Source organism: Pseudorca crassidens, chromosome 5 (genome assembly GCF_039906515.1).
Source record: "Pseudorca crassidens isolate mPseCra1 chromosome 5, mPseCra1.hap1, whole genome shotgun sequence".
In the NCBI taxonomy this organism is placed as follows: domain Eukaryota; kingdom Metazoa; phylum Chordata; class Mammalia; order Artiodactyla; family Delphinidae; genus Pseudorca; species Pseudorca crassidens.
Genome location: NC_090300.1, coordinates 67,255,336 through 67,271,651, shown reverse-complemented (window position 1 = coordinate 67,271,651; position 16,316 = coordinate 67,255,336). Strand labels below are relative to the sequence as shown.

The window sequence follows — 16,316 nt, the reverse complement described above, 5'->3', positions numbered from 1 at the left end:
GCATGCCACAACTACTGAAGCCCGCACACCTAGAGCCTGTGCTCCACAACAAGACAAGCCACCGCCATGAGAAGCCCGCACACCACAACGAAGAGTAGCCCCTGCTCGCTGCAACTAGAGAAAGCCCACGCACAGCAATGAAGACCCAACGCAACCAAAAATAAATAAATAAACAAAAGACTCAACATGGTAAAGATGTCAATTCTGCCCAAATTGATACATAGATTTAATATAATTTCTATCAAAATCCTCACAAGATTTTTTTGTAGATACAGACAAAAACTTTCTATAATGTATATGGAAAAGCAAAGAAATTAGAATAGCTGAAACAATTTTGACATGAAAAATAAAGTAGAAGAATCACTTTATCCAATTTCAAGACTTACTACATAGCTACAGTAATCAAGACTGTGGTATTGGCAGAAGTATAGACACATAGGTCAATGGAATAGAAAGGAGAACCGAGAAATAGACCCACACAAATATGCCCAACTCGTTTTTGACAAAGGTGCTAAAGCAATTCAATGGGGGAAAGGACAGATTTTTCAACAAATGGTGCTGGAGCACTTGGACATTCATAGGCCAAAAAAAATAAAAATAAAAACAAATAAACTTTGGTCTAAGTCTCATAAGTTATACAAAATTTAACTCAAAACATCACAGATTTAAGTGCAAACACAAAACTATAAAACTTTTAGGAAAAACACAGGAGAAAATCTTCAGGATCCTAGACTAGACAAAGAATTCTCAGACCTGATGCCACAAGCACAAAAGGAAAAATTAATAAACTGGACTTCATCCGAATTTAAAAGCCCGTTAAGAGGATAAAAAGAAAAGCTACTTACTGGGAGAATCACCTACCTGACAAAAAGCTAGAATGAGGCATATGTTTTTTAAAAATCTAGAACTATCAAAACTCAACAGTAAAATAAAAACAATCTAATTAGAACATAGGCAAAACACACAAACAGACATTTGACAAAAGAAGATATACAAATGGCAAATAAGCACAAGAAAAGATGTTCAACATCATCAGTCATTAGGGAAACGTAAGTTAAACCACAATGAGGTTTCACTACACATCTATCAGAATAACAAAGATAGAAGAGAGTGACTTCGTCAAATGCTGGTGAGGACGTAGATAAACTGGATCACTCATATATTGCTGCTGAAAATATAAAATGGTACAACCACTCTGGGAAACAGTTTGGTAGTTTCTTAAAAAATTAAACATACAACTATCATATGATCCAGCAATTGCACTCCTGGACATTTCTCCCAGAGAAATGAAGGCTTAGGTTCACACAGAAACCAGTATACACAAGTTTATAGCGCCTTTATTTTTAATAGCCCCAAACTGGAAACAATGACGTCCTTCATTGGGTGAATGGTTAATCAAACTGTGGTACATCCATCCATGTTATGGAATACAACTCAGCAATAAAAAGCAACAAACGTGGTAGAGGCAACAACCTAGATGAATCACCAGAGAATTATGCTGAGTTTAAAAACGTCAATTCCCAAAAGGTTACATACTATAAATTCTATGCATATAACATTCTTGAAATGACAAAATTATAGAAATGGAGAACAATTAATGATTGCCAAGGGCTAAAAAAGGGCTGGGGGCAGGAGGGAAGTAGGTGTGGCTACAGAAGGGCATAATGAGGGATCCTGTGGTGATGGAAATGTTCTGTATCTTCACTGTACTGGTCAATATCCTGGTTATGTAGTTGTACAATATACAAGATGTTGCAAGATGTTCCTACTGGGGAAAACCGAGTGAAGAGTACACGGGATCTCTTTATATTAATTTTTACAACTAAATGTGAATCTACAACTATCCCAAAATTTAACATTTAATTAAAAGAAAAAAAAAGGATACACACGCCTGCCTGCCCCTGACTATTCTTACTCAACTCACTTAAATAAGGCTAACCTATCCAAATTAGCACTTTCAATCTGGCTCCTTAAAGAAACCAGGGTTTTATCAATTTTGAACATTTAAAATCATAAACAAAACATTCGTTAAAGCCAAATCTATTTCCTTATTTAAGCCTTTCTTTCCAGAATCTGATTTCTATGAAGAGACAAGCCTGACTGTCCAGTGGATGATCCCTGGTGGCAATCTCCTAGATGCCTGAAAATGAGCTAGGTAGGATCAGTAGCTCCCCATCTTCCCAGTGGTAAGGGCTAAGCACTGACTCAACTTCCCACAGGATCTGCGGTCAGAGTTAGGCAGCTGACATTCCCAGGACTAGTATACAACCACCTTGAGCAGTTGATGCCCAAGCTCAGATGATCCCCACTTAACTCATTTGGAAGGCTGCTCTCACAAGAGCCCTAAAGAAAAAGAGAATGGAAAAAGACCAGTCCTTCTATTGAAGCAAAACCCTCAGTCCATCCAGCCAGACCTGGTCTACATATGCCAACCTATGGGATACTACAATATCAAGGGCCTAGCCCTCCTGCCTTTAAGTTCAGCCTATACTGTGTGCTGCTTGCTTATCTGACTGTCTTTCAACACAGACACAGTAAGCAACATCTGCTTTAAGAAGATTCCTCTCGGTCTCAAAAGCTTACAAGGCCACCCCTGAGAAATGGATGAATTTTTGGTCTCCAGAATCCAAAAAAAGTAAATATTTCTCTAATCTTTTCCTCAATGCACAGCCCTACAAGTGAACAAAGAAGATTGTTTCTCTTGTTAGGTATCTGTGTACATTTAAGATTAATTAAAGAAGACAATGTGGATATGTGAATAAAACTCTGAGCTAACAGAAAACCTAAATATTTAAGCGTGTCAATTGTCTGAGCGACTGAATAGATCATTTTATTGCATTGTGACTGTCTTACCATCTGCCAACTGAAGACATAATCTCTGCCTTTCCCTCTTTCATAGGGATGATGTGAAAAGAAATGAGATAGCAGATGTAGATTCCTTTGCTTTCTGGAGCAATATAATTCACATAATTTATATTCTAAAAATCAATCAGGCAATGAAAACCACATTGTTTGATAATGATTCAAAATCCTAACAAAGCCTAGAATGTACATGTACAGCAAAGTAGATAAACATACCTGAACACACACACACACACACACCTCAGAAAGACAGACAGATCAATCAATCGATCCCTGTGGGCTCTCAGAGCTAAGCAGCTGGTATTGGAGTATTAGTACACAAACAAAACACCGTGAGCAGCTATACAGATATAGATAGTTCTCTGTATGTGTATATATGTATACGCATTTTTCCTTTTTTTTTCTTTTCAGGTATGATGATAACAAAATAATCTTCTAGGAAAAATCTGACTCCCCAGAACCAACATTTTTAAACAAGCCTCAGGGATAAAGCAGTATGCTGGACACCAACACTGTTTTTCTTTCTTCAAAGCATCTCAGGGAAGCATGAGTTAGACAAGGAAAGCTCTACAGCCTCACCCTACAGTCAGCTTTTAGTCTCTGTCCATTCTTTGGCATGAACTCTTAATACAAAAATATATGCCAACAGCTGCTATAACAATGGCCTTGAATGTTCTCTGTGTCATGGAAATGTAAAATGAACCTGGAAAGAGAGCTTGGTAACAATGTAAGGCTTAACTTTGAAGATATTTTAAAATTACATTATTTTTTCAAATCTTTTTGGCCTGATTGATACTTTTTAAATGCCTCCGGTTTATTTTTTATACCTCTACTTTGTTTCAGATAAATGTAGCAAGATAAAATAACCCAAAATACATGAAAATGCTTCCACAGTTCATTGGGCAACTTTAGAGTTGGAGAACACTGTTAGCAGGGAACTCGGATAACAGAGAAGCCAAAGGGACAGACTGTTTCCAGAGTCGTTAACTGTGTTGAATACTACTGAGGACCAATAAGATGAGGAATAAAAGGGCCCACAGAATTCACAGACACGGAATGAGAGGGAGGTGAGGAGATGGAGACAGCGCATAAGATGTGTCGCTCTGTTAAGACTGTACAAACAAGAGGCATAAGACTATGAGAGATGGCGCGGGGCAAAGAAGGGATTTGTTTCCTGTTTGACTTTGTTTGGGGGATGGGAAAGACAGCCCGAAGAAAAGGTAAGGTTCAAGATGTATGAGGCAGAGAACACTTTAATTCCTTTTAATCTTACTAGCTAGTGTACAAATAAATTATAATTATAGGTTCAAATCTTTTTTAGATAAATAAAAGCCACAGCCTGTCAAAAACATCATGAGATCCAAAAGTTATCTTCTGTAGTTAAGACAGGGCAAGATATTGATTGATCTTTGGAGGAAAGCAGAAATACTGAATGGCATTATATATTCTGACTCTAAGGAAAAGGTGAGACTCCTTCTCAAAGGTAGAGATTAAAACTGAGACAGCAGGCATTAGTGCCACCTGCTGGTAAAATACAAATGCTCAGTATTTTGCCTGAGAGAGAAACTAGTCTTAGGAATTTGAACTAATTGGATTAGAGGTTACCTGTTTCCAATGAGTTTCTCCATAATGATACAGAATTCTCAGACCTTCCCACCCAGCAAAACAAAGTCTTTTAAAAAACACTCCTGATTAGTTGGTCATCATCCCTTTACTTCAGTACATTCAATAGTAGGAGGCACACAAGTCCAAGATTTGTTACATCATCACTAGGTCATTTTAAACTGAAATAGACCTTCTCCTGATTTCTATCCACTTACATTAGCCTTCCCTCTGCTGCAATATAATAGATCTCCATATGACAGTCCTTCACTATCTGAAAGCAGCCGTGTCTCCACTTAATTTCTCCTCAGATTAAACAACCCCAGTATTTTTTTTAACTGTTGTTTTTAAAACCTCCCACCATCCCAGTTGTGGGATGTAGGTCAGTCTGTCAACAGTCCATAAAATATCTTAGAGTTTTTATTTTCAACACGTAGGCCAGTGGTACGATCACTTTCCTCTATCTGGGCCTTAACACACAACTGGCTCACACTAAGTTTGTGGTCAACTAAAATCCTGTCCAGCTAGATTTTCCCAATCCAGTATGCATGCAGCTTAATTATTTGAATCTAGTGCAAGTCGTTTACCCTTGTTAAATTTCATCTCATAACAATTTTGATTGCACTTTGTCGAGATCATTTGGGACCCCGAATTCTTGGTGCCATCTAAATTTGACAAGCCACTCCATAAATCTTCATCCAAATCAATGATAAAAACCTGGATATGAAAGATCCCTAGAAAGTAATTAATACTCAGCCACCAAGAATACTCTCTGGGTAGGGATGTTCATCATCTGCAAATCTACTTACTATTTACTAATCTACTTCAGCAATGAGGATAATGGAAAACTAAGCAAAATGCTTTAACAAAATCAAGACGTTATGTAATAAGCACTGCTTGAATATAGTGTCCGGGGACTTCCCTGGTGGTGCAGTGGTTAAGAATCCGCCTGCCAACGGAGGGGACATGGGTTTGATCCCTGGTCCGGGAAGATCACACATGCCACTGAGCAACTAAGCCCGTGCACCACAACTACTCAGCCTGCGCCCTACAGCCCACGAGCCACAATTACTGAGCCTGTGTGCCACAACTACTGAAGCCCGCGCACCTAGAGCCTCTGCTCCACAACAAAGAGAAGCCACTGCAATGAGAAGCCTGTGCACAGCAACGAAGACCCAAGGCAGCCAAAAAATTAATTAATTAAAAAGAAGAATATAGTGTCCTCACATTCCTGTCAAAAATGCAGTTTATGAGTTTAACAAGGTTGTTTTTAGGTGAACTCATGAAAAATTGCTCATAAACCACACTGGGGTTATCAGTGTGTAGTTTCCTATGTCCACTCTTCTTTTAAAAAATTACACTTTAAGAGTTAACCTATTTAATTATTTTATGACTGTTTTATGATTAAAATATTTATGACTTAACACTTAAAACTGCAGAGTTATGGTGACTTGTGCATGTATCTCCCTCATCCTAATGGGCTGAAGATCACCTTTTCCAAAAGCAAATAGTCCTCCTGAGTGAAATAAACTGTGTCTCCTCTGCTTAGGCATCCATGCTTAAGTGAGTGTGTCTTAATTGAATACTGATCCAAAGTTACTTACAAATTATTAATGATAGCTCAGATCATTCAAACAGGATCCCAGGTTATAATTCCACTGCATCTTGAGATTTGAACAATCATGATTTAACTATATGAAATATATCCTGGGCTTCAACTTTTTTCTTTAACATATTTATCTGGACGTTTTCATTTTATTTTATTATTTTTTAAGATTTTCTTTCTTTCTTTTTTGATGTGGACCATCCCCAAAGTCTTCATTGAATTTGTCACAACCCTGCCTCCGCTCTATGCCCTGGCATTCCTGCCGCAAGGCATACAGGATCCTAGTTCCCCGACCAGGCATCGAATCCGCAACCCCCTGCATTGGATGGTGAAGTCCCAACCACTGGACCACCCTGCATTGGATGGTGAAGTCCCTGGACTTTTCCATTTTAAAGACCATTCTCTGTGCTCATGAAAAAGGAAGCAAAACAAGAAGTGTTGCTCTAGAGTAGAGTGTAGAAGTCCAGATGTGGACTCTGAAGCCCAAGTGCCTGGATTCTAATCCCAGCTCTATCATTCACTAGCTATGTGACCTGGAACAGGCAATTCAACCTCTCTGTGCCTCAGTCTCAGTGATAAATGTGAATAATGACAGTACCTACCTCATAGAGTTATAGGAATTAAATGAGCTAACAAGTGTGAAGGGTTTGTAACAGTGCCTGCCACACAGTAAGCACTAAAGACTTCAGATGTTTGCTATAACTATCATTCCTGATCACCTATTAACATCACCCCTTCTCACTCATCCTTTCCCTGCACTTGATCTGAAAATAACAATATGGTACAATGGTTAGTGAAGAGCTGGGCTCTGAAGTCAGAAAAACCTGGATTGGAGTTCTGTCCCCACCCTTTATCAGCAATACTACCTTGGGAAGTCACTTAACCTCTCTCAGCCTAAATTTCCTCATCAATAAAATGAGGCTAAAAACAGTATCTACTTCGTGGTGCTGTTGTGAGAATTAAACAAAAATGAGGAGCTTCCGGGAAGATGGCGGAAGAGTAAAATGTGGAGATCACCTTCCGCCCCACAGATACACCAGAAATACATCTACACGTGGAACAACTCCTACAGAACACCCACTGAACGCTCCAGAAGACTTCAGACCTGCCAAAAGGCAAGAACCCCCCCCCCCCCCACGTACCTGGGTAGGGCAAAAGAAAAAAGAATAAACAGAGACAAAAGCATAGGGACGGGACTTGCACCAGTGGGTGGGAGCTGTGAAGGAGGAAAGGTTTCCACACACTAGGAAGCCCCTTCACGGGCGGAGACTGCGGGTGGCAGAGGGGTAAAGCTTCGGAGCCGCGGAGGAGAGCACAGTAGCGGGGGTGCGGGGGGCAAAACGGAGAGATTCCCGCACAGAGGATCGGTGCCGACCGGCACTCACCAGCCCGAGAGGCTTGTCTGCTCCCCCGCTGCGGCGGGCGGGGCTGGGAGCTGAGGCTTGGGCTTCAGTCTGAGCGCAGGGAGAGGACGGGGCTTGGCGGTTGGCGGCGTGAACACAGCCTGAAGGGGGTTAGTGCGCCACGGCTGGCCGGGAGGGAGTCCGGGGAAAAGTCTGGACCTGCCGAAGAGGCAAGAGACTTTTTCTTCCCTCTTTGTTTCCTGGTGCGCGAGGAGAGGGGATTAAGAGCGCTGCTTAAAGGAGTTGCAGAGACGGGGCGAGCCACGGCTAAAAGCGCGGACCCCAGAGACAGGCATGAGAGCTAAGGCTGCTGCTGCCGCCACCAAGAAGCCTGTGTGCGAGCACAGGTCACTATCCACACACACCCCCCCTTCCGGGGAGCCTGTGCAGCCCGCCACTGCCAGGGTCCCGGGATCCAGAGACAACTTCCCCGGGAGAACGCATGGCGCGCCTCAGGCTGGTGCAACGTCACGCCGGCCTCTGCCGCCGCAGGCTCCCCCCGCACTCCATGCCCCTCCCTCCCCCCGGCGTGAGTGAGCCAGAGCCCCCGAATCAGCAGCTCCTTTAACCCCGTCCTGTCTGAGCAAAGAACAGACGCCCTCAGGCAACCTACACGCAGAGGCGGGTCCAAATCCAAGCTGAACTTGGGAGCTGTGCGAACAAAGAAGAGAAAGGGAAATCTCTCCCAGCAGCTTCAGAAGCAGCGGATTAAAGCTCCGCAATCAACTTGATGTACCCTGCATCTGTGGAATACATGAATAGACAACGAATCATCCCAAATTGAGGAGGTGGACTTTGGGAGCAAGATATATTATTTTTTCCCCTTTTCCTCTTTCTGTGACTGTGTATGTGTATGCTTCTGTGTGAGATTTTGTCTGTACAGCTTTGCTTTTACCATTTGTCCTAGGGTTCTGTCCTTCCGGGGTTTTTTTTTTCCTTTTTAAATTTTTTTTCTTAATAATTGTTCTTTACTTTTTCTTTTAATACCGTTATTTTATTTTTACTTTATTTTATTTTATCCCCTTCCTCCCTCCCCCCTCCACCATTTCTTTCTTTCTTTTTTTTCTCCCTTTTATTCTGAGCCGTGTGGATGAAAGGCTCTTGGTGCTCCAGCCAGGCATCATGGCTGTGCCACTGAGGTGGCAGAGCCAAGTTCAGGACACTAGTCCACAAGAGACCTCCCAGCTCCACATAATATCAAATGGCGAAAATCTCCCAGAGATCTCCATCTCAACACCAGCACCCAGCTTCACTCAACGACCAGCAAGCTACATTGCTGGACACCCTATGCCAAACAACTAGCAAGACAGGAACACAGCCCCATCCATTACCAGAGAGGCTGCCTAAAATCATAATAAGGCCACAGACACCCCAAAACACACCCCCAGACGAGGACCTGCCCACCAGAAAGACAAGATCCAGCCTCATCCACCAGAACACAGGCACTAGTCCCCTCCACCAGGAAGCCTACACAACCCACTGAACCAACCTTAGCCTCTGGGACAGACACCAAAAACAATGAGAACTACGAACCTACAGCCTGTGAAGAGGAGACCCCAAACACAGTAAGATAAGCAAAATGAGAAGACAGAAAAACACACAGCAGATGAAGGAGCAAGATAAAAACCCACCAGACCTAACAAATGAAGAGGGAACAGGCAGTCTACCTGAAAAAGAGTTCAGAATAATGATGGGAAAGATGATCCAAAATCTTGGAAATAGAGAAAATGCAAGAAACATTTAACAAGGACCTAGAAGAACTAAAGAGCAAACAAACAATGATGAACAACACAATAAATGAAATTAAAAATTCTCTAGAAGGGATCAATAGCAGAATAACTGAGGCAGAAGAACGGATAAGTGACCTGGAAGATAAAATAGTGGAAATAACTACTGCAGAGCAGAATAAAGAAAAACGAATGAAAAGAACTGAGGACAGTCTCAGAGACCTCTGGGACAACATTAAATGCACCAACATTCGAATTATAGGGGTCCCAGAAGGAGAAGAGAAAAAGAAAGGCACTGAGAAAATATTTGAAGAGATTATAGTTGAAAACTTCCCTAATATGGGAAAGGAAATAGTTAATCAAGTCCAGGAAGCACAGAGAGTCTCATACAGGATAAATCCAAGGAGAAACATGCCAAGACACATATTAATCCAACTATCAAAAATTAAATACAAAGAAAACATATTAAAAGCAGCAAGGGAAAAACAACGAATAACACACAAGGGAATCCCCATAAGGTTAACAGCTGATCTTTCAGCAGAAACTGCATTCAGAAGGGACTGGCAGGACATATTTAAAGTGATGAAAGAGAAAAACCTGCAACCAAGATTACTCTACCCAGCACGGATCTCATTCAGATTTGATGGAGAAATTAAAACCTTTACAGACAAGCAAAAGCTGAGAGAGTTCAGCACCACCAAACCAGTTTTACAACAACTGCTAAAGGAACTTCTCTAGGCAAGAAACACAAGAGAAGGAAAAGACCTACAATAACAAAACAATTAAGAAAATGGGAATAGGAACATACATATTGATAATTACCTTAAATGTAAATGGATTAAATGCTCCCACTAAAAGACACAGACTGGCTGAATGGATACAAAAACAAGACCCATATATTTGCTGTCTACAAGAGACCCACTTCAGACCTAGAGACACATACAAACTGAAAGTAAGGGGATGGAAAAAGATATTTCATGCAAATGGAAACCCAAAAAAAGCTGGAGTAGCAATTCTCATATCAGACAAAATAGATGTTAAAATAAAGACTATCAGAAGAGACAAAGAAGGACACTACATAATGAACAAGGCATCGATCCAAGAAGAAGATATAACAATTGTAAATACTTATGCACCCAACACAGGAGCACCTCAATACATAAGGCAAATACTAATAGCCATAAAAGGGGAAATCGACAGTAACACATTCATAGTAGGGGACTTTAACATCCCACTTTCACCAAAGGACAGATCATCCAAAATGAAAATAAATAAGGAAACACAAGCTTTAAATGATACATTAAACAAGATGGACTTAATTGATATTTATAGGACACTCCATTCAAAAACAACAGAATACACATTTTTCTCAAGTGCTCATGGAACATTCTCCAGGATAGATCTTATCTTGGGTCACAAATCAAGCCTTGGTAAGTTTAAGAAAATCGAAGTTGTATCAAGTATCCTTTCCGACCACAACGCTATGAGACTAGATATCAATTACAGGAAAAGAGCTGTAAAAAATACAAACACATGGAGGCTAAACAATACACTACTTAATAACGAAGTGATCACTGAAGAAATCAAAGAGGAAATCAAAAAATACCTAGAAACAAATGACAATGGAGACACGATGAGCCAAAACCTATGGGATGCAGCAAAAGCAGTTCAAAGAGGGAAGTTTATAGCAATACAAGCCTACCTTAAGAAACAGGAAACATCTCGAATAAACAACCTAAGCTTGCACCTAAAGCAATTAGAGGAAGAAGAACAAAAAAACCCCAAAGTTAGCAGAAGGAAAGAAATCATAAAAATCAGATCAGAAATAAATGAAAAAGAAACGAAGGAAACGATAGCAAAGATCAATAAAACTAAAAGCTGGTTCTTTGAGAAGATAAGCAAAATTGATAAACCATTAGCCAGGCTCATCAAGAAAAAAGGGAAGAAGACTCAAATCAATAGAATTAGAAATAAAACAGGAGAAGTAACAACTGACACTGCAGAAATACAAAAGATCATGAGAAATTACTACAAGCAACTCTATGCCAATAAAATGGACAACCTGGAAGAAATGGACAAATTCTTAGAAATGCACAACCTGCCAAGACTGAATCAGGAAGAAATAGAAAATATGAACAGACCAATCACAAGCACTGAAATTGAAACTGTAATTAAAAATCTTCCAACAAACAAAAGCCCAGAACCAGATGGCTTCACAGGCGAATTCTATCAAATATTTAGAGAAGAGCTAACACCTAACCTTCTCAAACTCTTCAAAAATATAGCAGAGGAAAAAAAATATATATATATAGCAGAGGGAGGAACACTCCCAAACTCATTCTACGAGGCCTCCATCATCCTGATACCAAAACCAGACAAGGATGTCACAAAGAAAGAAAACTACAGGCCAATATCACTGATAAACATAGATGCAAAAATCCTCAACAAAATACTAGCAAACAGAATCCAACAGCACATTAAAAGGATCATACACCATGATCAAGTGGGGTTTATTCCAGGAATGCAAGGATTCTTCAATATACGCAAATCAATCAACGTGATACACCATATTAACAAACTGAAGGAGAAAAACCAAATGATCATCTCAATAGATGCAGAGAAAGCTTTTGACAAAATTCAATACCCATTTATGATAAAAACCCTCCAGAAAGTAGGCACAGAAGGAACTTTCCTCAACATAATAAAGGCCATATATGACAAACCCACAGCCAACATCGCCCTCAATGGTGAAAAACTGAAACCATTTACACTAAGATCAGGAACAAGACAAGGTTGCCCACTCTCACCACTCTTATTCAACACAGTTTTGAAAGTTTTAGCCACAGCAATCAGAGAAGAAAAGGAAATAAAAGGAATCCAAATCGGAAAAGAAGTAAAGCTGTCACTGTTTGCAGATGACATGATACTATACATAGAGAATCCTAAAGATGCCAGCAGAAAACTGCTAGAGCTAATCAATGAATTTGGTAAAGTAGCAGGATACAAAATTAATGCACAGAAATCTCTGGCATTCCTGTACACTAATGATGAAAGTGAAATCAAGAAAACACTCCCATTTACCATTGCAACAAAAAGAATAAAATATCTATGAATAAACCTACCTAAGGAGACAAAAGACCTGTATGCAGAAAATTATAAGACACTGATGAAAGAAATTAAAGATAATACAAATAGATGGAGAGATATACCATGTTCTTGGATTGAAAGAATCAACATTGTGAAAATGACTCTACTACCCAGAGCAATCTACAGATTCAATGCAATCCCTATCAAACTACCACTGGCATTTTTCACAGAACTAGAACAAAAAATTTCACAATTTGTATGGAAACACAAAAGACCCCGAATAGCCAAAGTAATCTTGAGAACAAAAAACGGAGCTGGAGGAATCAGGCTCCCTGACTTCCGACTATACTACAAAGCTACAGTAATCAAGACAGTATGGTACTGGCGCAAAAACAGAAAGATAGATCAATGGAACAGGATAGAAAGCCCAGAGATAAACCCACACACATATGGTCACCTTAACTTTGATAAAGGAGGCAGGAATGTACAGTGGAGAAAGGACAGCCTCTTCAGTAAGTGGTACTGGGAAAACTGGACAGGTACATGTAAAAGTATGAGATTAGATCATTCCCTAACACCATACACAAAAATAAGCTCAAAATGGATTAAATATCTAAATGTAAGGCCAGAAACTATCAAACTCTTAGAGGAAAACATAGGCAGGACACTCTATGACATAAATCACAGCAAGATCCTTTTTGACCCACCTCCTAGAGACATGGAAATAAAAACAAAAATAAACAAATGGGACTTGATGAAACTTCAAAGCTTTTGCACAGCAAAGGAAACCATAAACAAGACCAAAAAACAACCCTCAGAATGGGAGAAAATATTTGCTAATGAAGCAACTGACAAAGGATTAATCTCCAAGATTTACAAGCAGCTCATGCAGCTTAATAACAAAAAAAAACAAACAACCCAATCCAAAAATGGGCAGAAGACCTAAATAGACATTTCTCCAAAGAAGATATATGGACTGGCAACAAACACATGAAAGAATGCTCAACATCATTAATCATTAGAGAAATGCAAATCAAAACTACAATGAGATATCATCTCACACCAGTCAGAATTGCCATCATCAAAATATCTAGAAACAATAAATGCTGGAGAGGGTGTGGAGAAAAGGGAACCCTCTTGCACTGTTGGTGGGAATGTAAATTGATACAGCCATTATGGAGAACAGTATGGAGGTTCCTTAAAAAACTACAAATCGAACTACCGTATGACCCAGCAATCCCACTACTGGGCATATACCCTGAGAAAACCATAATTCAAAAAGAGTCATGTACCAAAATGTTCATTGCAGCTGTTTACAACAGCCCGGAGATGGAAACAACCTAAGTGTCCATAATCAGATGAATGGATAAAGAAGATGTGGCACAGATATACAATGCAATATTACTCAGCCATAAAAAGAAACGAAATTGAACTACTTGTAATGAGGTGGATACACCTAGAGTCTGTCATACAGAGTGAAGTAAGTCAGAAAGAGAGAGACAAATACCGTATGCTAACACATATATATGGAATTTAAGGGGAAAAAATGTCATGAAGAGCCTAGGGTTAAGACAGGAATAAAGTCACAGACCTACTAGAGAATGGACTTGAGGATATGGTGAGGGGGAAGGGTAAGCTGTGACAAAGCGAGAGAGAGGCATGGACATATATACACTACCAAACATAAGGTAGATAGCTAGTGGGAAGCAGCCGCATAGCACAGGGAGATCAGCTCGGTGCTTTGTGACCACCTGGAGGGGTGGGATAGGGAGGGTGGGAGGGAGGGAGACGCAAGAGGGAAGAGATATGGGAACATATATATATATATAACTGATTCATTTTGTTGTACAGCAGAAACTAACACACCATTGTAAAGCAATTACACTCCAATAAAGATGTTTAAAAAAAAAAATGAATGTCACACCCTTCATGTAGCACTTGGCACATAATATACGTATTCAGTGAATCTTTGCCAAAAGCCCTCCTTCGTTCCCCTTAGCATTTTGGTAGGCACAATCTGCACCAGACCAGTCTCTTTTCTGACAGTCGTATAGATTCTTGATGCTTTGGGCAAATATCTTTGGTTATCAGCCTCTATCCAACTCTGGTAGCTGTTCTGTGTTTTCTAGACAGATACTTCTCTCAACATTCCTCCCCATTTCCTTTCTCTTTGAATTGTTTGTGGTTATTACATCAGAATTTAAGAATTTCCTGTTCTTTGTGAACCTATTATTATTTTGGAGCCTATAACCATGAGACTGTGCCCATATTTTTTTCCCTAAAATATCTGCTTTCTAAAACACAGGATTCACGAGTGTTATTTTTTCATCATTATTACAAACTTTAAAATAAATGATAATTTTCCTATCAATAATCTATCCCTTCTATTTTCCCAATCACTGGGAAAAAGTAAATTCAGGATAATGGTTCCCACCATCGTTTCCTTTACCACCTATGAGACTAAATGATTAATAAATTTAAAATGTTATCAGATACTCTTTTTAGCAGAATGAAACTTCTGACAACTATCTAGATGGTTAAAGAACACATTACTACTACAGTTTGTTTCTCAGTAAATTTTACAATCTCATGCTGAGATTCTTTCATATCTCTCCATCAGAATATCACTTTTGTTCCTTTCTTCTTTTATAGCTCTCTACCATATTCTTCCCCAGCAAGGTGGTTTCCATCTTATGTGTACATGCGCACACGCACACACACACACCCCTCATCAGCCCCTCCTAGCATTCCCTATTGGATGTTTCTTTTCAACAAAGTACATCTTCCAACGACCAGAGTTCTTACATGAGTACCATCCTACCACCTCTTGGTAACAGATACCTTCTGGTTAAAATACTAAGTTTTCTTTTCTATATATACTGCATTGATATACAAAATCATATATATACAAGGTACTGTTCCCAAACCGTTTTGTCCCCAAATGCCTTCTTTCTGCCATATGTTTTCCTCTCCTAAGTTATCTACTTTCATAATCTTATATAGGCTTCTTTCTCTTCTTTACTGACAAATGTAATAAGCCTCTAGCCAAAAGGCAGTACAAGTTACTCTGCCAGAAGCCCACTACTGCAGCATTAAAGAGTACAGTTCAGGAAACCAAATCCTGTTTTGATACCCTCCAACTGTTCATTGCCACATCTATCCTTGTCTTCCAAAGTTAAGAGCAGCAAATGGAGATATAAAAAAGATGTGAGCTGTGTCTGCTCCTCAGAACTCCAAAACCCTAGATTTCTTTTAAACATTTCTATTAATGTACACAAGAAAAGTTATTTTGACTAGATTGTCAACTTTAAGATAGCAAGGACTACTTACCTTTTACACACTACCGCCCAGTGCCTAGTACATGTTAGACCAGAGGCTGCATCCTTTGACCCATGGGCCAAGTCCTCCCACAGCCTGTTTCTGAATGGCTCACAGCTAAGAATGGTTTTTACATTTTTAAAGGGTTGTTTAAAAACAAACAAATAAAAAATCACTCAGAGGAATATGTGACAGAGACCATATATACGCCACAAAGCCTAAATTTTCCATCTAGCCCTTCTCAGAAAATGTTTGCTGACCCCCGTATCAGACCCTCAAATGTTTGTTAAAAGAGGAGGCAGGGGGAGGGGACGGAGCCCTCAGAATGGGAAAGAAGACACAGATTTGCAACAAATATATTTTGAGATCACTGCAAATGGTGAAACTCTCATAATAAGCACCGTGCAGGTCTTTAAGTCATTCCTTGACTTCCATTTTCACTGAGTTTCAAGAGAAACTAAAGGTCGTTCATCAGTATATTTAAGAGATCATAATTTTTTTTTGGTAACGTATCTAATCTTAAATCACAGGTGCTCCTAGGAGAACTAAATTTAAACCTTGGTAGTACACTTCTTCTCCAACTAGCCTAGTTAACGTAAGTGTTAGGCATCATCAAGGTGTAAGGTGTCAATTCTCAGGTATGTACCCTCATACGTACATTCTTTCCTTCCATGCAGCACCAAGTGCCTAAGCACTAACAACCCACAACAT

General features: G+C 39.8%; 1 protein-coding gene across 7 annotated transcripts in view; it reads right to left on the bottom strand.

The window, feature by feature from the left end:
• VPS8 (VPS8 subunit of CORVET complex) overlaps positions 1-16,316 on the bottom strand; it is a 306,350-nt gene that overhangs the window by 224,863 nt on the left and 65,171 nt on the right. The window lies entirely within an intron of this gene.